Genomic DNA, 24,866 nt, shown 5'->3' on the forward strand with positions numbered 1-24,866 from the left:
AGGAATGAGACCAAGGACAAACTGATGGATGTACTAATCTTTGAAAAAATAAATGCTTCTGGATCATAGATTTGTGGAGGGGAGCCAGTTTGGACTGCCTGTATATAAAGGACTGTAACTCACATTCAGAACCTAAGTAAAATCTATGCAAGTATTTTTTAAAATCAAGTACAAAATGAATCAATGGCAATACACACAACAAAGACATGAATTTTTTTTACAACAATAACTGTTTAGGAGCTGCCAATGCAGTAGACCTCTGCATGAAGGCACTGCGATTCAGAAATTTCAATGAAACAAAAGGTGGGTAAAATAATTCATCTATTGTAGCTAGAATCAGATGGGAAATTTCCTGGAATTGTATCCATTAACATCAGCAGCAATAAGCTACAACTTGACTTCAAAAGAATATGTAACATTTCAAAATGTCACCTTCCATATTGTTTTCACAGAAGCAGTAGAGTCAGGTAGAGCGGTAAGTTCTTCAGTCTATTTCTGAAGAGGCTCTGCCTGGAAAAGAGTGGGCAACTCTAACAGTGGTTAAGGACAAGAAAGGAGTTGATGGTCTACTATCAGAGTCCTGATTTTATACTAATGCCGGGAAGAAGGAGGATGACCAGCTTCAGAATTTTGTGTTCCTGCTACCTCTAAGGCAACTACGCCTTGCTGAAATTCGAAACATTTTATTTCACTGCTAAAGAAATGAAAGCTGTACAAGTTACAACAAGTACTACAAAGTGAGGAGTCTCCCCCCTCAAAAAAGTAATTTAAAGATTCTGTTAGAGCTAGTTTTAATAACACAGCAATATTGAAGACAGAACATGTCACAGAAAATAATATACTGAGCAGAAATCGGAGCTGTATAGTGTGCACACACATCGGAAGGTTAATCTCACCTATAATTTAGGGAAATAATGAAATAGTATAGTAGCTAACGCAAAACTTTCCCTAATAACAGCTTCATATTTATCCCACTAATTGAATTTTTGGATCAGACTTTTAAGAAGTTCATGCAGAACAGAAAAGACAACTAAATGCTTTTAGACCTTGCATCTTAATTTGCCCTGCTTTTTCACTCTATTGGTTTAACTGATGTTGTAAGTTAAGTCCTTATTTATTGTCAAATGTATGCCCACACCAATAGGAATAAACACTTCTTGGCGTTCTGAACCTATTTCAGGACTTACTACAGTAGCCAAAATAATATACTCCACCAATAGTTAATAACATGTTCATAAACGTGGATTTAGTATGACAGAAAATGGAACGTCCATTTTAAGATGCCCTTTATCTGCTGCCCAGGTTGTGTATTTTCCCCATGTATCATGAACCATGTTTACCTGCAGAAACATCAAGAATAGTAAGGTATCTTTTTATAAAGAGGATCTGCACATCCCCACTTCTAGATTCACCCCTCAAAATCAGTCTGTGCGCAAAATCAGTCATGCAGCATACATGATTCATCTGCTTTTAAGTGGCTCACACCATCTACGTGAGATTCAGTGACCAAAGAACAGATACACCCACAGGACTTCATGGTCATAATGTGCCACACTGACCTCATTGCCTGTCTTCAAACAGGCATTAAAGGACCTACATGACTGTGTAAATTCAGTGTCATTAAAAAATAACAGTTTCTTCTTACTAAGTTCTGTCTCTTCTCTATCAAAAAGAATAGGACACTGATTTTCACTGTGAATTTCTTCTGGACAGTTGCCCAGGTGCTAAATAAATTCTGTGTATGCTATTGCTAAAGCTTGTCAGCGTGGTTAGTATAGCCTGTTACTCAAATGAGGCAAATGGCATACATTAAACCAAACCTCAGCATCAGCAGACAGTTTCTAGGCTCCCAGTTCTCCTTGATAGAGGAGGAAAAGCCTTGAAAAGGAATTGATAGTGATAGAAACATAAAACAAATTTTCAAGTCACTGAAATCTTCAACTCTCCAAAGAATTCATAGAAGCTATTCTTACTTTTACTACCTAAGGCCCAAACCTGCTAACACAAACAGTTCACAACCAGCTAAAGAAATTGTTAGAAAATAGTGATTTTATTACCCTCCTAATCAAAGACCACCATGTTATGACAATCTAAAAATCTTCAACACAAAGAGAGAGTATCAGCATTCTTTAAGGAAGAACACATAGATATAGATATTTCTTGACAAAAAAAAAAAAATCAACTAAAATAAATACTATAAAAAGAAAACATGTTTAGGAAATATCTTTCCTGATTGGTATAATTTCCACTGCACATTGGTAAGGCAATCCAAAATCTCCCAGTACAATTTCCAGTACATGAACAGTGAGATTTCAGATTAACTGACCGCTGAAGTCTCATTTATGCAGTGGGCAATGATGTACATGACAATACGTTTTTGTTGCACAGTGAATCTCAGGGAATTTTTTCTTTCTCTCCATTTACTATTATATCATTTTCCCACAAATTCCCCAAACATTCTATTTTATTGATCTTGTTTTCAATTCGCCTATGCTCTGGACATTTTTACACACCTCTGACATCAAGTATGATAGACTTGAAGCAGAAAATAGAACAAGGTAGAGAGAAATACTGTTCTAGAACTATACTCCATCACAAGATACATTTGTTAGAATGCAACTCTTCACAAAACCCAGATGGTTTTAGTTGGGAGGTTCATTTTAGAAACAAAAAGGAAAATATGTTCTGACAATGTCAAAATTATTCTGCTTCCAAATTACTTCGCCTTTCAAATTCTGTTTATATTATTTTATATTATAATGGCACACATGAAAACATGAAGATGAAATAGAAACCAATCATATCTCAAAAAATTTTGGATCCACTGCTACTGGTTCATTTTTAGTTTTCCCCTGGAGAATAACAACTTGAGGAAATTTGGGTTTATCTGGAAGGAGACCAAACCTCTAAATTTAAAGTCATAAACCAGAACATACAGTTTTACAGCATTATCGGATGGTACAGCTGAATCCAAAAGCAAAGCAGTGGGCATTACATCTCCTGGAGCACATTCTTCCACTCAGTACAAAAACTCATGTTTAGCAAGAAGTAGTAACAGATCTCCCTTTCCGAATCTCTACCTAAACTAGGATTTAAAGCTTCGAGTTTGGGGGTTTGATGTCCTTTTCTTAAGGAAAGTAGCCGTAAAGCACTTTTTCCCAGAAGTCTTAAAACCAAAACACAATGCCTTCCTCTTGCACTGCACCCACCTTCCCACAGACCACATTTCAGAATCTGACCTTCAATTTCATGTTCCCATAATAATTACAAGATTACCTAAGTGACTTTAATTGCAACAATTAATGAATGTCTATTTCCCAGTGGTACTGCTCATGTTTACTCTGAAGCAAAGATGTGTCAGTTTATTTCAAGGGACAACACAGCACACAGTGCATCTCCTCAATCTATTGCTTCCTTAGTTTCTGTGTATATAGACAACAATGTAGCATTGGTAAAGATGGTAACTTATTCTTAAATCTCAAGACAAAGTCTAACACATCTGGTTTTAAAATATTTAAAAATTGTTTTCTACTTTATTTATTTTCTAAGTGAGGCCCCTCTGCTTTTGGGGCTTTCTTAAGTCATCTGGAAAAAGCAATTATGTTATGTTCACTCATGGATTTGGGGTTTCCATTTAAATAAGCCAGTTGAAATCTTCAGAATAAATTTCAACTGAAACCCTAAACACTCACATGTATGGTACTATGCAAAAGCAATTTAATTTCAGATTTTGTGAAAACTTAAGAGTTAGAAGATAGAAGCTTCGACGGCTTTCAGAAATAAAAGGTCAATTAATACCTGTGAAACCGTATGCTGCTCTTGGAAATGGTGTCCTCTTGCAGCCAGTTACTAGTGTACCTGCAATTTATCCTCCTCCCAGAAGCTGAGATTCTCTCCTCTCTCAGCACATGATGCAGCCTCAACATTAACTCTCTTCCAAACACTTTTACTTTGCACAAATTGGAATAATCACACCATTCTCATTCACTCCCCCTGTAAGCAGTCTTGAGGGTATAGTTTTATGATGACGTACCATTCGTTCATCTTTAATTATGCAAGTAAATCTTAGTACTATCTTGATAACATCCAGTTGCCTCATCTGCCACAAGTCTAAGCAATATGTATGGTCAGACCTTTCAGCCTGTTTTTTCCAATCTTGACTTTAAATCTATTAGGCTTTCCAAGGCTGACTGCTCCACCACAAACCATCAAAAAGAATTTAAAATGTTCCAAATTATTGTCAATTATCTAGATTTAGCAATATGGACCTGCAGTTATTAAAGCTCCAAATGGTGACAAATACTTTAAATATTTTAAAGTTACTGCATTTTTTTTTTTTTTTAACTGAGATGAAATAAAAACACCTGGAAAAGTAATAAGGAAGCCAAAAATCTGCTCTATGCTTACTTTAAAAAAACTACCAAGTATATCCACAATAAAGTAATTAATTTGACCTACTCTTCATTATATTCCAAGTACACTGACTTATTAGGACAATACTCTTCAGAAAGTGACCTTACAAAGTCACAGTGTTGAATGTATTTAACACACAGATATGCACTACACCTGCCATATCCTGCTGTAGCAGAATGAGCTGGTGTCATCGTAACAAGGTGGGGAAACATCACTACCAAAGGACAAACAGTTTACATAAGACAGAGCCAGCTCATATGTGTTTTCATGCTGAAAATCTAGTACTACCTTCATATCTACCAGCTCCACCCAAGATTTGCTGTATATATTGGGTGTTACAGCACAGAAATACAGTCAATGTCACTCACTCCCTCAGAGAGCTTGAATTCTGGGCAGTAAAAACAGACAATGCCAAAAATAATAATAAAAAAAAATACCATCACTGAAGCCTTACAAATGAAAAGCATGTGGGCACACAGGACACCCTTAGCAAATCTCAGTTCTGAATCCTAAATCCTTGCCCATTGCTACCATGGCTCCAAGACCATTCATCCCAGTTTGGTTTAAATCCATCCAACTTCATAATGCCACCCAAACGAGACGGCACCTCCTTTGCACTGACAGTAATGCTCACACATCCACACAGTCAACAAGACCAAACATTTGGCCTGCCTGCAAACCAAATTGATTTAAATGAAAACATTTATCTTTTTCATTTGGATCAACACAGCCAGCTTGGGTTGATCAGAAAACTATGCCCTGAGGACTATTTACAGGGGAAGGGAATAAGAATATTTACTTCACACTGGGCCAATTCACCCAAGATTAATGTGATCAGAGTGCATTTATCTGTTAGTTTTCAACTTTCTCCTCTAATTTTTCCTATATTAGGTGCACGATGTGGCATGACATCTGTAAGGAAATGGATGCTTACTACCTATCTGAACATCTAAAATCTGTGTCATATTTGACAACTAGGTAAAGTCCCTGAAGTGTTGTGGGACTGGTACTAAATATCTCAGGAAAAAAACTCTTGTAAGAGATGTGACAGATGTTAGTATCAGCTTCCTTTCCGGTCTCTGAAAGAAGGAATCTTATTTCTGCAACTGCACATTACACAAATGAAGGAAGAAGGACAGGGAGGCAGGTACTGTGCTGAGTGACAGGTCAGATGTTTCAAGAATCAAAGTTACGCAAAGAATAGCACTTAAAAAGCTTCATCTTAAAAGGGGGGCAACATTTTTGGCCCCCTTTTTCAATTAAAGGCAAATTACTGGTCAAGTAACTCTCTAGGAGGAAACAGCCTCAAGTGGCACCAGGAGAGATTTAGTTTAGATATTAGGAAAAATTTCTTCACTGAAAGGGTTATCAAGCATTGGAACAGGCTGCCCAGGGAAGCGGTTGAGTCACCTTCTCTCCTGGTTTCAGCTGGGATAGAGTTAATTTTCTTCCAGGTAGCTGGTATAGTGTTGGGTTTTGGATTTAGGATGAGAATAATGTTGATAACTTACTGATGTTTCAGTTGTTGCTGAGCAATACTTAAACTAAGTCAAGGACTTTTCAGCTTCTCAAAATGCCCCACTGGCGAGGAGGCCGGGGGTGCACAAGAACATGGGAAGGGACACAGCCAGGACAGCTGTCCCAAACTGACCAAAGGGATATTCCATACCATATGACATCTGCTTAGCAATAAAGGCTAAGAGAAAGAAGGAGGAAGGGCGGGCATTCATTATTAAGACATATGCCTTCCAGAGCCACCACTACATGTTCTGAAGCCCTGCCTTCCGGGAAGTGGCTGGCCATTGCCTGCTGATGGGAAGTAGAGAAAAATTTTTTTGTTTCCCTTTGCTTCTCCGTGTGGCCTTTGCTTTTGCATGAGGTTTTTTTCCCATCTCATTTTCTCCCCCACATATCCTGCTGATGAAGGTATGACAGAGCAGCTTGGTGGGCATCTGGCATCCAGCCAAGGTCAAGCCACCACAGACTTGATGACCTTAAAGGTCTTTTCCAACCTAAAAGATTCTATGATTCTATTACAGTAACACTATGTCAAAGTAATATAGTATTCTTAGCTTCAACATCCAACGCCAGAAGTCCTGTTATCAATCTCTGCTCTGAGGATGGGATGACTTAGTGTCTTCTTTAGATGTTTTATGGCAGTCTTTAAGATCTAAATACCTATAAACCAGGTATTTATCTGCCTCCCATGTAACTCACACTCATGATTTGCAACTTAGAAACCTCTGCACTCAAGTACTGACAGTCTTTGTGGCTGCTACTTTACTTAACCGTGCAGCAGAAATTAGAAGCAAAGGGAACGGCAAGGCTAATGGGCTATAACAGTCTATAGCTGAATAGGGGCAAAGATTATCACTGGGACAGAAAGACTGCTGGGAGTAAGCTTTTCTATTTGGAACATTGTTCAGGCTATACCATGTGAAAAAAAACCAAACAGAAATTTGCTTCCAAACATACATCAATGTGACATGAGCCTGTTTGATCATGCAATTAATAACTGTCATGCAGAGTAAGATCTTAGGAACAAAATGATCAACACACAGTGTCACTGATAATCTTTGATTGGCAACCTGAAGAGACTAATTTGTCTAAATGTGTCCATGTTTACTTGGCTTTTCACACATTCGACCACATCTATTATTGATTTCAACTGCACTTACCTGGCGGCCACATCTCTTCCTCAGTACCCAGAATCTAAAGTTAACACCATTACTCAGAATCTCTTAAGACGCTTAAGTAATTCACAAGTATCACAGAGTTGCTGCCTTAATGGCAAAGATAAGATATAACGACTTATCCCTTCACCTGAATGTCATGCTGAAACTGCTTTTTTTTTTTTTACTTCTTGCTTTTATTTCCAATAGAAACTCCTGATCATACGGACCATTTCAATTCTGACACACCATAACCCTTGAATTACTTCATTACTAACCCTAACTGTTGATCATCTCCCTTTTCAAAAATCCCTGAGCAAATTTGTATTTGTTTCCTGTGGGCTTTTTTTTTAAAATCTACTTTAAAAGTTAAATGAGATAAATATAAATTCATAACATCTTTTTGAAGCAAAAAGACTGGTTTATTTGAACAATATTCAAGCAAAATGCTGTGGCTATTTCAGAAACAAAGTCAAAACTATCAGCTGAACTCACCTCAAATTGCATTTGGGGCAGTAACTTATTTTTCTGAGAAATTTTGTTCAAAAAGAAAATAAAAGGCAGTGGCACATACTATGGAAGGGAAACAAATTTCTATATGATTCTTTCAAAGACTCCTTGGATGCAACACTGAAAAGTGATTTCAAATCTACTGTTAGCTGTAAAATACAGATTTCATATATCCTATTTGTTTTATCTGTTAGTTCTTATACTACCCTGACAGAGCAAATGAAAATTGATTAAATATTCACAATACTACACAAAGTGTTACACTTATAAATCAATTTTTTGCCTCACAGAAATAACAACAGCATCACTGACAACAAAGGATCTAAACAAAGATAAACTACTTCTCACCAAAAAAGGATCTAGTTCTACTCTTTTTTTTTTTTTTAACCTGCTACACATTTTGCTCCCTTGGGCAGAAATAACAGGGAATCAGTCACTTTCACCAGATGGCATGCTTCATACTGAATCAAAAACTGTACTGAAAAGAGAATATAATTCTACTGGCACAACAGGTTTCAAACCAGTCCCTCCTGCAGAGATCTACAGAATGGAAAAACATGTTTTTGAAATCACTATTTTGTGGTAACAGCAAGAGTTAATCCTCCCGTTCAGTAACTGTAGTGAAAAAGAAAAAATGGGAAATATTTCAAATAACACCTTGGAAAAAAATCCTTTGACACATGATGCTAAACAGACATATTTTTACTATGCTTACTGGTAATATCCATTTTTTTAAACTTTCCTTTTATTAGTGATGCTTCTTGTACAAAGACCTACATTCCTGTTGAAAACAATAGCATAGTGATATCAAAAACCAGTTGAGAAAAGGTTGTAATCATTACACAATTTGGGTAACAAAATGAAGCATCCTCAAGCGAAAAAGGTACCACACAGTGGGGCTTCAATGGAAACAAAAGACAAACCCAAAAGTTCATCAGTGACTTAAAAGTTTGTGGAAAAGCTGAAAAGCATGTGCAACTCATTTTTTCAATGATTATACATTTTCTGAAATTACATGCTTCATGTCTATTCCAGTAAGAACCTACTCTCAGGTTGAATCAAAGCAAGAATGCTATTAAAATAACTGAGTAAATCTTGGGATGGTTTACACAATCCTTTTAACACAACAGTTTGTATCACTTGAGTGTCTGCTCCAGTCCCACCAAATTACAGCGGCATTTCAATACAGTAATTAAGCCTGTTTAATTGAAGTCAAATAAAAACATGGTGGCATCACTTACAAAGTCCTTCTTAGCTCTTTTTTCCTTTAAATAATTACAAAAAAAAAAAAAAAGGATGAATTCAACGATTGCTTAGCTTGGAAATTTCAGTACTGTTTATTTACACTTCTATTTAAGAATGCATCTACCAATCTGACATACTGGTCTACCTCCTTCCAGGGACTTCCTTCAGCAATCATTAGACATCATGTACCTTTCAACTAGGAGTGGAATTATTTTTATTGTGTCTATTTAGAAAGCCTGCAAAAATGTTTTTCAGTCCAATGTCCTTGTGAGGCTAATTGCTAAAAAGCAAATAACTAAACGATATCCTTTGTTATGGCTATTGTTCAATAAAACTTTTTCTTCCCCTTATGAGGAACATCCATTTTATTTTCTTGGTGACAGAAGCCATAAAGAACTTGTTATGACAGCAGTAAGTCCAAAAAATTCTTCTTCGTGTTCCTAAAATACAACTCAAACTTCTCCAAGAAATGTTGAATTTCTTAACAAAAATAAGATAATGTTATGTATGAATATGCATAGATATGCTTGCTAAAAACTCTCTTTTGCTGTACCATATACAAGAAAGTAGTGCTTCAAGAAGTCATAGATTATTCACTCTTAATTAAGATAAAGTGTTCTTATTTTAATTTCAAAGAGACAAAACTCGTACTTACAGCCTTCTTTAATTGTTTTCCTTGTAATAAACCCTTAAGTGTTGAGTTTACACACCCACTATTCCATGGTTGGTTTGCACAGGTTAATTCAGAGAAAAAGACACACAGATTGATGATCTGGGGAAATCTGGTTGTTCCTTTGGAAAAGAGTTTCCTAAAATATCTGTAAACACACATCTCAGGTCCGAATTCTACCTGGTTTAGCAGGTCCTTGAGACCAGCACGTTAGGGCCTGGCCATGAATTGCAGTTTCCTCTTACTGTTTCAAAAATACTCAGAAAAAGCAACAGAAGCCAGACACAAAAGGCATACACTATCACAGGCCTTTTCGGAAATGGGTACTGTAAATAACTCCTCTCAAGTTCACTGCTAAGACTTTTACTGAATGTCAAAGTTTCAGCCTTGATAAACATCTGTAGAGATGAGTTCACTAAAGTACTACTACTACAACAAAAATAAATATGTAGTACAACACAAACCCAATATGCTTATTCAGTACAATTTAGCCCACTCATTTGAGACAATTCACTTAAGCCCCTGAGACTTATATAAAGTACAGCTACATGAGATAGACTAATTTATGGTATATAATAAGCATAAATTCATCACGTTTGAAATTCTAGGTTACTGTGCAATGTACTAAGTATAGAGTACTGGAGAACTCATCAGATGTCTCTAAGACATCTCCAAGTGCTCTTGTGCTGTACCAAGCTATTTTCCATTTTATATGGTTCACCATTAAAAGCATTTCTGTTTAGCTTATTTAACAAAGTTGCAGGGTTTTCTACAGCTTGGGAATGTGTTACATTCTATAAAGCAGTAATAGCCCATGATAACCTTAAAGATTTGCAAAGTGCATTTGCAAAGATATCTAGCCATAACCACTCTATACACAAAACTGTAAAATATTTTAAGTACCTATAAAGGAGCTGTTCTATATATATTATATTCATAAAGGAAATTGGTATTTTATATATAAATATATTCTACCTTCATACAAAGACTATCCTCAAATTACTGTTGTGACAGTAATGCTACTTACACTGCAAAGTAAATGTTTCATACCAATGTATATGTTCAGAAGTGTACTTGGCCAGTTTCTATTTTTCATTTTTAAATTCAATTACTGATTATGAAATAAAGTGGTCAGCTTTCAGTCACTTTGAAGGACAAATTCAGATATACCTGAAAATCTCCCACAATCTTCTGAGACCTTGTAGATTGAACACTGTTGAACGTTTTCGAAGTAACTGGATTACTACTTCATCAAACAGAACAACAGGTCATGTGCCAAAAAATTGTTCTATGCTCTTTTTTGCAGGGAAGGAAGGTGTCAGTTTTTTACTAAAAGAGGGGTCCTTATCTTTAGTAAGTTTCCAACAAGGAACTGAAGGCAGAAATGGGGCAGCCTCATCCTTCTGCCACAGCAGAGTATAAAATGTGTGCCTCTTACTTTACAGCTGTAACTGAAAGTAAGGCAATAAGGGAAGTCAGGGAAGAAGTCTTAGTTTGACTCTTGAGTCAAGTAGAGACAGAACAGCCTTAGGCATAACAGTGTTTTCCTGTGTTACTAAAATCACTTTCCTAGCACTAAAAGAAAATGACTCATTTTAAGACTTTTTTGTTGTTAGAGTGCAGTCTATATGACAGTTTCTTGTCTAATTCGGTCACAGTTCATTCAGTCTCTCTTAAGATATTCAGTAATTCAGTGAACTATATCCAGAAATGAATACAGAATAAGGTTCAGATTCCAACCACTGGTGAGACATACTGACAATGGGGCTGCTAACTCAGGAGCTGGTGCACAAATGGCTTCCTCACTACAACATATGAAGAGTCCACAAATGTAATTCTTCAAACAAAACAGCTTGAATGACACTTAGATATCAGACACAAGCATATCGTTATCAAAAACAGCAGGTGATAAAAGTCAGTAAGTATTCCTGTACTGATGTGCCTGCACCAAACACGGGGTTGCTGCATGAAGACATGAACAACAATCTCAATATCCAGGCAAATAATTCTCCAACCTAGACTCTTCTAATTTGGAGCTAGCATCACTACTACCTCATCCTGCATTCTACTTTAATCTGAAACCGCTAATTAAAAGCATATGTAAACTGACATCCTCTTGAGCAGGGTATTACCATGCCAACACCACACTCAGGCCTCCAGAATCTTCACATCAAAAATGATGGATTATGAAATAAAGTAGATTTTATGGATTTCTTTGGCAACCCTTCATGAAGTTCCAAAATTATTTATGAATAACTTCTGCAAAATTAATTTTCATCTAGCTCTAAGGCAAATTATCATCACCAAAACCAAATTTGAAGATTATTTAAAAGTATAATTTCACAAGAGTAACCAGATTAAGTAAATGCATAATGAAATATCTAGCCTAGTTTTTGAAAGTAATTTAAGAACAACTGTTTCATTTCATTTTCGTTATTGAAAAAAAGCCCATGTTGAAAAGCAATTCATGCAATAACTTCAATATTTTCTTCTAAAGCATTTATAGTTTTGCCTTCCAAAAATATTTTCTGAAAGTCTCCAGCTAAATACTGTTGCCTTTTTGTGATTGCATTTTATTAACAAAAAAGAAAAACAAACTGATAACAAAAAGCTTTAGAGAACTGAAAAAATAGCCTGGATATATATCTGTATTATAATAAGAATTTAGAATTGTCACACTGGAAAAAAAGGCTTTCATTTTAAACTTCCCAAACTTTATACTATGCAATATGAACACATGGGAGTGTAAATTTAATTTTCACCAAAAGCCGGATTAGTAAGTCCTTTTTCTGGAATAAACCCCCAAATCACATGCACAGCTCCAATCACCATTATAATTCTAAAGGGTAAAATCCTTTGCAAATTACAAGCTCAGAAATGAGTGTCTAACTCTTTAATCATTCAAAATTTGACAACAGTTAATGCCTACTGGCTGCCATTACTGACAGTATTGGCACCTATACTTGAGAGAATCCCACAGCGAGTTTGATGTTAAGAGAACCTCACTCAACTTCTGGTTACAAAATGCCTTACAGTACTTCCAGCCAGAAGAACTGAAGACACTCCTGAGACAGCTTTACTGAAGATCAAACGCAGCTCCATTTATATGCAGCCATTAGACAAGTGTACTCTTTTATACTGTTCTTCAAATAAACGAGGTACCAGACAAACCTGAAACCACACTGTGCCAGGGTGCCACAATAACAAAACAACTGAATTCAGGAGTAAAACAGGACTTTTAAGACACTACCCTTTACAGAAGTCCTACCGAACTTCATTACCATGGCATATATTTAACTTTAGTGATAGGCTCAGTGATGGTACCTTACATTTTGAAAAGATGCCACATGCAAACACCAGCTCCTGCTTCCTGATTTTGGCAGGGTATTGCTGCTGATGGTTTTAGGTCTGCTAGGCTCTTTAACTTTGTGGCTGCTGTTTGGTAACAGTGGTGTTGCAGTGATGATGTCCAAAGCACATTTTTTAATTGGGAGTGGAGTTGTTAGAGCAGTCTATTCACAGAAGTTTGTTGAATAAACAGCATCAGCCATACACCTTGCTAGTGCTCCAGCGACAGAAGGGATTAAGTCGTCTCACATCTTGCTGTTCATTATGCACTTGGCTAAAGGCTGCATTGACAACTGAGCAATTTAAGACTAGAAAAGCTATAATTGCAGCCAGCAAATTTAGGATTACATGATCACCTTCCTGGCAAGAAGTAAAAGATATACTTACATGCTGACTTACAACTGGAGAAGATATCAGCAACACAGAAATTGAAAAATATTCTTATTGCAGCTTTTCTTGTCTGACATTTTCTGTTTATTAGTCCTGGAACAGAGAATGTCAAACAGCATGTTTCTTCTCTTGCCAAACACTTAACCAAAACACCAATATGTTCAGGGATTTAACCTTCCTCAAAAATTATTTTAGTCAAATTTTCTTGCCATTTGCCACAAATCCCAGAGATATCATACCATAAAGCCAGTAACAATTCACTATGTCATGTATCAGAGAAAAGAATGAATATTTTAAGGAAAATATAACAACTTACAAAGACCATAGAGCAGTGCCATCTAGTGATTGCCACCATAAATATAAAAGTTTGCATTAATACGTGCTGCAAATAGAGTGAATATTATCAATAACTGAGCTTCACTCATGTCTTATTTTCTGAGGCAAAACATTTGTGTAACAAGCCGCACAGAGAATAACAAGTTACTTCATGCTCTTACCACTTCAAGAGAGCTTTACTTTCGAAGTAAAAATGCTACAGGTAGCAGATTCACAGGAAGAACCTAACGTCAACCCCAACTACAAAGTCTGAGGAAATGAGTTATTATTTTCAGTACTCTAAAAGTAACACAGAAGAAGTATCAGTGAGCAAAATCACTGTTGTCACCTTAAAGGATGTACTCATAATTATTAACTGGAATTAAACTACAGGAGAAAGAAGGTATGTAGTTCATACACAGGTCAAAATTATTGTCTTGACAGCTGCAGAAAATGACTGTTGTACTCTTAAGTGAAATACCACAAGTGTCTAGTTAGGAATCCCAACTGTAAATATTCTGATGTATTGGATCGCTTGTATAAAAAATCTTATGCAAGCACAAAAGAGAATGCAGAAAACAGAAATATTGCTCATTTTATAATTTATCAAATATTTCATGATCAGCACCTGTTGTTAACTTTTTCTTTTTTTTTTAAGTTTCTTCTAGGTTATCTCTGTAACAACTACAAATCACTGAAATAGTATTTTTTTACTCAGATTTCAAAATTGCACAAAAATGTATGCAAAATTGTGCACAACTCCTTTAAAATGGACATCAGCTTGAATTACGAGATGAGTAACAGATCATTTTCGCAAGTATGAACACAGAATCACTGAGCCGAAGTTTCAAAAGACCTTGAAGTTGTGCATCTATCTCCTTACTGCAAAATTCAGTCACCCTAAATATCCTAAATCCTTCTGGTGAGTTCAAAATGTAACTAATTGTTCTAATTTAAATCAACAGAAAGGACCACGTTATTATGCACATATTGCAGGATTACTTTCTGCAGTATTCTATTTGCTCCAGAAAGACTGACCAAACAGTGAATTATAGAGTTTTGTAAGTTGCACAGTCTATGTGTAACAGAATGTACTGATCACTTGTCACGGACCCAAAGGCACTACCGAATTTTCACAGGTATTCACAACCAATTTCAAATCAGAGATATAATCACATTGCATTCAATAAATTGTTACAGCAGAACATGTTGTACTTTAACAGCTGCTGAAGAAGACATATCCATGACACAGTTTGTCCAAACTGGTTTTGCATGTCTGACACCATCTTTGAAGAGGTTTTAGGAATTTCTAGGTATATTCTACTTCAGTGTCTTGCTCTTCTCATTTTCTACCTTCATGCTGATCCAACTACATGCCCAGGGTGACTGTGCTTGAAGACAACAATAATGGAATCTGTTCAAATCAAAAGTAGAAAATTTAAACAATACACTGGTTACCTGCATGTCCTCCTCTCTACTGTTCTGGTACAGTGTTTTTTCATGTGTCCATAAAATCTATGAAATAGTACTAGTACCAACAGAAACACCAAACAGTTAGGACAGATAAATTCAAAGCAGGAGTGTACTTCCATATAATGTTAATATCTAGCTAGAATGTGAATAAGATAAAACTGTGATCTTGATTACACATTTACGTGTAAAATCCAGCAGGCATGGACATGATACAGATTTCTCATACTAACACCTACAATGATGAAGATTAAGTCTCCTACACAGTAGGTCTCCTTACGTCCAGTAAAACTTCATTTTCCAGCTAAATAAGAGCATCTCTCAACTGCAAACTCCAGCAATAACTTCATTACTTTATAAGAGGCAACAGTGAAAAAAGTTATTATCTTTAGGTGCACCAAATATTCGGTATTGTTACCCTAAACTGAACAAGCCATGAACCGTTGGTGGCTGGTAGCTGTCAAATCTAACCATAATCTTATCTGTTTTATTCAACTGCAGCTCTCACCTGACCTATATTCAAATGAAACAGAAAATCTCAAATACTTGTAACAAGCTGCTTTAAAAGAAAAATCAAGCAATACTAAGCAGAAGTAAAAATTCTAAATTGGGTTATTTTTTAATCTAATATCAGGATTGTGTACTGGTATAGCATACTACATGATTATAACTAGGTACTAATATAAGCATTCAGAGGCTACTGTCTACCGACACTGCAAAGTAACATCTCAACGGCTTTTAAGCAAGGCTACGAAGAGTAGCATTTGCTGGTCAAACAGCCATTTAAGTCAAGCTGGTTAGTGGTGCAATAATTAAATTGATGGTCCTTACTGTCCAGTATCCTTCGTTTAGAGCAATGTGAGTTGCTCCAGCAGAACAGTTAAACCCTGCCCAAACAGAGGCAAACAATTGTATAACATGAGGTAATGCAAAACATTTTTATGGTATTCAGAGCATGCACTCTTTTTTTTTTTTTTTTCCTTGTTTTGCTCTCCTATTTCAGTTAAAAAAGGTTCACCTGGATATAATACCTCTATAGTTTTGGAAGAGAGAAACTCTCCTGAAATTCTTACTTCAATGCTGTTTGGTTAATGTATTATTAACTTAAAAATATTTTGTAATTCAAATTTCGTTTCCCGTCATATGACTTTTTGTTTGTCTAATGGGAAAAAATAAAATTGCAGCAACTAGGATATGTATTATTAAATATCCTCATCATAACTCTGCCTTTTCCATTTCAAAGCTTTAGCATGTTAATCTCAATGCATATGTAGGATTTTAATTATCTACTCATCACAAAGATTTTTTCTCTTTTACCTTTGCCTGTTTTCAAAACTACAAAAACTGTTCACATAGGGAAAGCCCAAAATAATTAGTGAAATAGATCTAAGTAAAATTTTTGTATCCTCCTTAATTTCCTTTTTTTTCTTTTCATGTACAAACCAGCCTAACTTGTCTTTTCATTGTAATTGTTTGACAGGAGATATTTGATGACTTATTTTGCAGTCCCCAATGCACAACACTGCCCAATGCTTAACTACTTCAATCTTGAAGTAGAAACTATATCTACTTCTTCACGAGAACTAGTTTTTCCAAAATCCCAAATGACTCCTGTCCTGAAAACTCTGTCCCTAAAAGAAAAGGAAAAACCTAATGACACAAGTTCCATTTGCAAAATATGGTATGAGCAAAATAAAAAAACCTTACAGAAGTGTTTACTGTATACAACTACAATGTCAAATTATCTACAATCTTTTTTTTTTAAAAAAAACATGCATGTAACTTTGTCCCTTTAATCAGCTGTTCATAAAAACATAAGAACACTTTGAAGGAATACATTATCAGTAAGAGAAGTGTTTGATAGTAAGACTGCAATTGTACACTAACTTTAAAACATGCTGACAGTGAGAAGGCGGTTGAACAGGACTGTTTCCACCAGCAGATCTGCATGCTTGTCTCCTTAAAGCAAGCAGCAGTCTTACATTTTTCCAAGATGTTCATCTAGGTATTTTATGAGGTTGACTTAATTTATTTTTCTCAATTACTTGTTTGGGGTTTTACTTATTACTAATTCCTGACATCATTTTTCTTCCTAATAGTTAGCTATCGTCCAGGTCAGACGTAGTATTCAAAAATAAATTCAGATTCAGAAGTCACTCAGATGCTCAGCTATGAATTTCCTTCAGAAATCTTGGAAGCAAGCCATTGCACCCTCATTATGTACTGCAGTTTAATTTCTGCAATTGTTCCACTGCTTTTTATCCTGATACCTCTCTTCACTACCTTTGTAGTAAGTCTAAGGTAATTACTTCTTCCTCATCCAAAACGGAGGCAAGAGAAACAAGCATTTGTTTTTTAAGCTTTCCTGAATCTACTTTATAACCAGTCTAGCAAACTCAATCAATTTCCAATTGGAATGAATTCTTATTTGCACTAGGGTCTGTTTACACCAGGAACACAGAGAAACTTTTATGTCAAATTAAACTGGTCCACTCATTCTTTGAAGTCTTCCACTACACAGACTGCAATAAATGAGCATCTTCTGTCTTCACATGTGTGCCTACAGCCCGAGTGCTTCTTTTGCATTGTAAGGTGTGCCAGGTCATGTGGGGAAACAGTCAAAAGCTGGCACGAGACAGGTATTTTCTCACCACATGTGGCTGGTCTCGCTCAGTATTCCACAGAAAAAAAAAAAAAAAAAAAAAGGATGACAATCAAAAGGACTATAAAGCCATACACTAAGCTAAAATTCTGCTTATTCTTCCAGACTAGCTCATGTACTGATCTAAACACAAATCATTTCTCATTGCTTACTCCTCACATACTTTATTAAATTTTGCATGGATTTAAAATTAAAAATCTATTCCTGTTACTACTGGTGAATGTAGTAATTTCTATTCAAAAAAATTATAAATGACATCTTTTGTTCTATATAATTGCCCTAGTCTGAATAGCTACATGTAGCACTGGAGGCATTCAGAGGAACCTCTAAACCATGTCTTGTACTCAAGTGTGGCCCTTAAAGATGAGTGTTTAGTTTTCTGAATCTCCTTTCTAACTTGACAGGAATAGCAACATACTCTCTCCTTGCAGGACAATTATTGCTATGCCTAGAAAACTCCATCACCATTTTTACGCTTAAGTGCAGTTGGTTACTTTTGAGCATGGCCATGTTGATGCTGGGGGGCCGCAGGCTTGGCTGGCGCTCGCGTTCCCAGACACACTGACAGGCACACACCACCATCACTCCCACTTCAGCCTTCCCTATTCCTCTCCTCTTCAGAAACACAGGATTTTGTCACAAGCAGCCACAAAGACTACCTCCTCATGACTGGGGCTGTCAGCCATAGTATGTCCCAGCTAAGGGTCTGCAGATGGTGAAGAGGCAAAGTCTTACCACCTTGAAATCTCCCCCTCCTTTTTTTCTACAGGGCCTACAGAGAAGTGGAATTTCCTCTTCCCAAGTAGCCTGTTTCTCTCCTTGTCTCTCTCCAGATGTTATCTGCAGTCTTTACAACCCAGTCAGTCCACCTGGACAACCAGAATTCCCAACTGCTACCTCCCAACCTGACCGCAAATCCTCCTGACAACCTCCTGCCTGGTGGCACCAAGAACTTACTACACCATAAGGAATGACAGGAAAGTTATTACATTTCTCAGTAATACATTTAAATACTTAAACATCTGCAAGACACAGGTATTCACTCAACCTACCTTTGGCTGGGAATTAACTAAAGACTTTAAAAATTATTTTGGAAAAAAAGCTCCCCGAATTATCAAAGTCTGAATGTTCTTATCTCTTTCGAAGATCTGAACTGTATGCATATAATTTTTCTTCATAGCTGTACCATACGACTTCAGTGCAAAAAAACTCAGGCTATAAATTAGTTCCTGACATAATCATGGGTTTGCAGACGTTCATATTTCCCTCAGTCTATCAACAGAATGAACTACTGTTCTAATAAACTGAAATTGGAGTCACTGGAATTAACTGACCTTCGCTGGTATTTCCCATCAGACAGCCGTAACAGCAAACATACACAAAGAACAAGCATCATTCCTGAAGAAAATGTTTTAAACACACAGCCCACTACCACCACTCAAAACCGAGTGGGCTTTATTATCTACGACTGTACCAAATTAACGTAGTCCCAGCGACTTTAACAGAGAAGTTTTTCTACTTTTTAGCTATATTCAGGGAGAGCCACTAACACAACCCACGACTCATGTTGAAATTCAAACTGAAACCAGAGGTTGCAACAGGACCGAAAACACGGTGAGCTCAAGGAGATCAACACAACACCACCGCGCAAATAGTGTTGTAATAAGTCATTTAGCAAAAGAATTTTGCTTCAGCTAAAAGGGATGTGTGCTTGCTATGGCTTCAGCTAAGATGGGTGCGTGCTTGCGATGTGTTTGGAGAAGGGATAGCGTTAGATAGGATACCAGACGAAAGCAACAGTTGGAAGTACCGAACCATTGCAAAACAAAAGGTGTTGTAGTTAGCTAAGATAACCACAGAAAGTGTAAAGGATAAAGAAGCCACTCAAAGGACATGGTGATAAAGACTTTGAGCCTCCCTCCGATGACCACCAGGAAGACCCCTGAGGAAGCAGATCGCCTGCGCCACTACAAAGGAGGGAGCGTGTTCGGGGGTAGGTTGCATTCCAAGAACTCATTGACTATGTAATTGGGGGTGGGTTGCGTTACGAAAACTCACTGATTATGCGAATTATTTTCGAAGAAAAGTAATAAGTAATACGAAATAAGTATAAGTAATACGAAATAAAAACAAGCATTTGTAAAGGGGAAAACAAGCCACAGGAGGAGAAATCCCCTGTATAACTCCCAGCGCTGTAATAAATATTCTTTGCTCCACCAAATTTGCCCCGACTAAAATTCAATACAGTGAGCATGTTTCTCACAGTGTTCACCGTAAGAGGAAGCATTGTCATTTATTTCCTAACCCCAAGTGCATTTGTATGTTATGACTCGGTACTTTTAGCTGGACATTCCGGGAGATCTCAAACCCTCCGAAAATACTCCGGCACTCTAGACTGTTTGATCAGTATGACACATCCTCAGCAGCCTACTACTGCTAAGAGGAATATGCCATGTTGCAGTAACCGTGTGGTGCTCATAAACTGCTGGGCATAGGCCAACCATGGGAGAGTATCAGTGCTGAGGCCCACGTGCGCTGTGACTGGGAGCCTACTCGACGGCTTGTCACAGAGGAACATAAACCTTCTTGCTTTAAAGGAAACAAAATCCTGAAAAAGCCAAACTGAGCTTTTCCTCAAAATACCCTCCCTTGAGAAGTTTTCACGGCCCTTATCCACTGCTGTTCCACGAGGACTTCACCAAATTACAAGCTGAAATGCAGTTTATGACGCACAGCAATCAAGAGATAAATATCATCTGCTGAAAAAATTCACGCAGTTTTCTCAGAAACAAGATAAAGTGAAGGAAATAATAGGAGGAAGGACTAACTGGAAGTTGGAAAGAAGACAGAGGATGACAATCTAGGCAGCTGTCCAGTCCAAAGGCCAGCCTATTTGACTTCTGTAGTGGTGTGATTCCCCATACAACACTCTCAGTTACAACAAAACTATCAGAAAAAGGACTCCAGTGAAATCCCCGCATTCCCTAGAGATGAGGCTCTGTGCTCCCAGAGCTCAAGGATGGCCTTTGCCCTGCCCCAGTAAATACCACCCCTATGTCTCTGACAAGTTTTCAACACTGAAGATAGGTATACTTAGAATGACTGGGCAGGGGAAGATGTCCTATTAAGTTCTTGTAATCTGAGCTGGTGACCACTGGTTGCTCTTAACCATTAAATGTGAATATCACAACAAATGCAATTTTTAAAAGTATAACTTCGAATGTAAAGATTACATTATCGTTGCATGTAAGAGTTAAGATATCTTACCTACATTATTATGGGATATGCGTCATTTTTTTACCATTTAAAAGAAACCGTCTTTACCTGAAGAATGGCTTTAAGAAGACACCTATTTTTTTTTTATTTAAAAAATGTAAAAACAGAATATTCATTTATTAAAAGTAAAAAAATATTAATCACAAGCTACTGTTGTATAAATCCTAGCTAAAAAAATAGCAATAGGACTGTAGAATAATTATTCTTCTTCCTTCTGACCAAACAACAGACATTTTGCAGTTAATCAGTCAAACTCCACAATAAAGTCAGATTTTATACATACAGATCTTTCTGCTGAATTTAATTTTGTTCACTCCATTCAAATATATTATAGTTTTACTACTGATGATGACAAAATTTTTCTATTTTACTTCTTTTTCATGCACCACAACTTTAATTTTGAGACTGACAGCTAGTAAGTTATGTTGCTTTATCTGTATAACTAAAACCCAATTTTCTCAATTTTCTTTCTTTTTGGGAAATGTAATTGGCCTATCAGATGAAACCTCACGTGCCTGTTTCCTTCAGATACAATGTCTTCTGAAATATTTTTTTTAAAAAAATTCACCCTGCTTTGAAAATTTCATTTAAAATCCACTAAATGTGGCAAGATTTGGCTTTTTCTTGCAACCCAAAACCAAAGGGACTTTCTTGTCTATTATGAAGGGACTAAGAAAAATATTAGCTAAAGTGCTACTCAACAGTAAAAAGCAGTTTAAAATATTTCCACTTTAAATAAAATATTCATTTCAATGCACCCTTATTTGTATTTGTCTGCAATTAGGAGTATTTCCAGAAGATGGGTTAAACTGCTCACTAATTCCATCTCACAGTAAAGATGTTCACTAAGTATCCACACTGACCTACTATGACTTTCAAAATAATCATCAAGCTGAAAACACAAACAGTATATCAATGTAGAAAAAGACTTGCCTACAATTTGCTGATACAGATATCTACTTCAAGTTTCAAAGGGAATGAGAGATTAGACTTTAATCAAATAACAACTCTGATCAGTATGATTATAAATAATCTCATGAACTATTGCTTCACAGGATAGTTGCTGAAAGGAAGAGGAAAAAAAAATATCACAAGATTTGCATTTTATCAACAGAAAATGGGTCACCAAAATGTCATTATACAACACTGATGACAGTTTATCTTCTATGTTTCCTCCCTCTACAGATTTTCATCATTAAGAAATGGAATTGTCCCCAGGAATCAAAAGGCTTATGAGACGGCAAGCAACTCAAACATGAGCAGTACTCAGCATATCTCATGGGAATAATATTGATATCTCAGCACAGAAAGCATCGATTGGTATGCTGCATGAACATAAGTCTTGAGGAGCAATGCCTATAAATTTCAAATACTTGAATTTCATTCTTGACGGAGTAATCTCATTTATTTTAATATTTTTCTAAGATAACAGAGAAGCCCCTCTTTCCAGAAAAGAAGATTGGTTTTATGCGTTCACATTAAGGAAAAAAAGGTCCTGGCTGAAAATACATGAGCTGGAAAGATTTTGGAAAATAAGCAGTTAAACTAGTGACTGTACTAATTAGAAATGAGCGATAATTTGTAAAGATTCATAATTAGACTCAGCTTAGCCAAATCAGCCTTATAATGACATAGGGATGTCAATCAGTGACTAATTAGAAATAGAATTTTCTTAAATGTCCTGAGTACCTGTACAAAAAGTGAAAAGAAAGTACAGAGAATTAGAATGTATTTAACATGTGTTGTGGAACTAGTAGCTGGACAAACTCCTCGGCAAACGGAGAATGCAGCAATACACATACCTAGTATTGTATAAATTTACTGATACTGATCCACTTATCACTCCACTTGTCCTTCATCTGGATTTTTCATTATCAGCAACAGCTAGAAGGAAATCTACCTTATCACAAAGTACGAGACAATGAACCACCAGATGACCATATACCAAGCCTTCAGAACTCCTTTTTCCCCCCGCTTTACTCCCTGAGGTTTAGACAGTCAAAAAGTACACAAACAAACAAAACCCTAAAACCAGGCAACAATCATACCGGCATGAATTATAAAAACCACCACAGGAATCCTCCTAGAATCCTCATCGATACCCTTGCTGAAAACCACACCCACCCTGTGTTTATGTTATTCGAATGCTCTTAATACAAGATACGAAAAAGCCACCAACACAGACTTATTTTTTAAAACTCAGCACAGTCACTAATACTCCAGTCTCCAGACCTCCTTACCTTTCTGTGCTGGAGGAAAATGATAAGGCTTCAGAACTACAAATGGCAAGTTACTTTGGCCTTTTTTCTTAACTGCAGGATACCCAAATCCACGGTATTAGTTCGCAGTGGCATGCCAACGTTGTACTAATCACAGTACTTGTGGACAGCTGCCTGAACTAACAAGCTTCTCTAATACTTTGTATTCCTTCACCTCTTGCTGCTACTACACAGGATAACATTTCCACCTAGAGCCCTTTCACAGAATGCCTGGATTTTAGAACAATAACAAAAAATTGCTGGTATCTGTTATACTACCAAACCACGCTGCTCATATGTAGCTGATCACACCTTATTTTGTTCAGTCTACGTAGGTGTTATTCCTACTTCTCAAGAGGGAATTAGGAGCAGTAAAAACAGTTTTCAGGGATCTTCTCTTCACCTAAAAGGAGTAATATCGCAGTTCTGCTGCACACAGATCAGCTACTGTCAAAATCACTACATTTCAAGTAAGAAAAGTAAGAAGGTGGCACCGTAGCTGAGGAGTCAATTGCTTTAAGTGCTGATCGGAAGGAAAAATCCCAAACCACATTTTGGCTGGGATATTTACACATACGTAGTAGGGGTAGGAACACACCGATGTTAGTGCACCCTCCTGTGTGGTCCATCATGTAGCAAAGTAGAGCACACCGCAGCTTCACCGTCACAGGGAAGCACTTCCCGGAAAGGGTGTAGCCCCTAATGGAACGACGGGTGCTTTGATTGCATACAGCACAGGGACTGATCATCTCTTTTAATTGTGTGGTTTTCACTGGAAGGTAAAAGCTCAGGAAAGTGTACCCTTTTCTTCCACCTCCTATCAGATTTATTTTTTTTTCCCCAGGTGGACGCAGCTGTTGTTCCTCCTGAACGATGAATAAAATGTTATATAATTCTTTTAGGGTATATACAGCAGTTTCAGGTGAAATCTTCTTAGACAGACTTTACATCGTAGACCCCTCAATCCCAGATGCGTCACCATAGGAAGTGGGCTGAGGCTTCAGAACTACTGGGTGCATGCTGTACAGGTCATGGCTTACCTCCCTGAACATTACACAAACTCATTTCCACTTCCACTCCCTCAGCGCTGTAGTTTTGACTGAAATGAAGACTGCATGGCTCGTTTTCATGACAGAGCCACAAAAAAAAAAAAAAAAAAAAAAAAGCTGTTTGCTCCTTCCCCACCAACAACCCCTCCGCCCAGCACTTGGCAAGCAAGGCAAGTTCAAATACAATTTATTTTTGAAACATTCAGACGTTTTCCTTTGTAAATGAGAAGGTCTTACTTCTGAAAGAACAGCATTTTGAAATAGCAGCACATAATGAAAAAGCACTGCAGTTTTTTGCTTGGCAAGGAAAGATACAGGGGAAAGATGCTTAAGAACATTTGGTGTTTACTCCAGCAACTATGGGACAGGACTTGCAAAACCCTGTAATTTAGACTCAAGAGACTGGAGAAACGGTGTAACAGCAGGTGTTTTTCTTGCCTTTGTTTTTCTTCCAGGTACGTTCAGGAGCACCTGTACGTACTTTGAGCTGCTCCTTTAAACCGGGGGTATTCAAAATTTGCTCTGCAGAAGGTAAAACAGTGTCTCCACCGCCCCCCCCCAAAAAAAAAACCAAAAACAACTCTACTC

Source organism: Charadrius vociferus, unplaced genomic scaffold (genome assembly GCF_000708025.1).
Source record: "Charadrius vociferus isolate BGI_N301 unplaced genomic scaffold, ASM70802v2 scaffold231, whole genome shotgun sequence".
NCBI classification, from domain to species: domain Eukaryota; kingdom Metazoa; phylum Chordata; class Aves; order Charadriiformes; family Charadriidae; genus Charadrius; species Charadrius vociferus.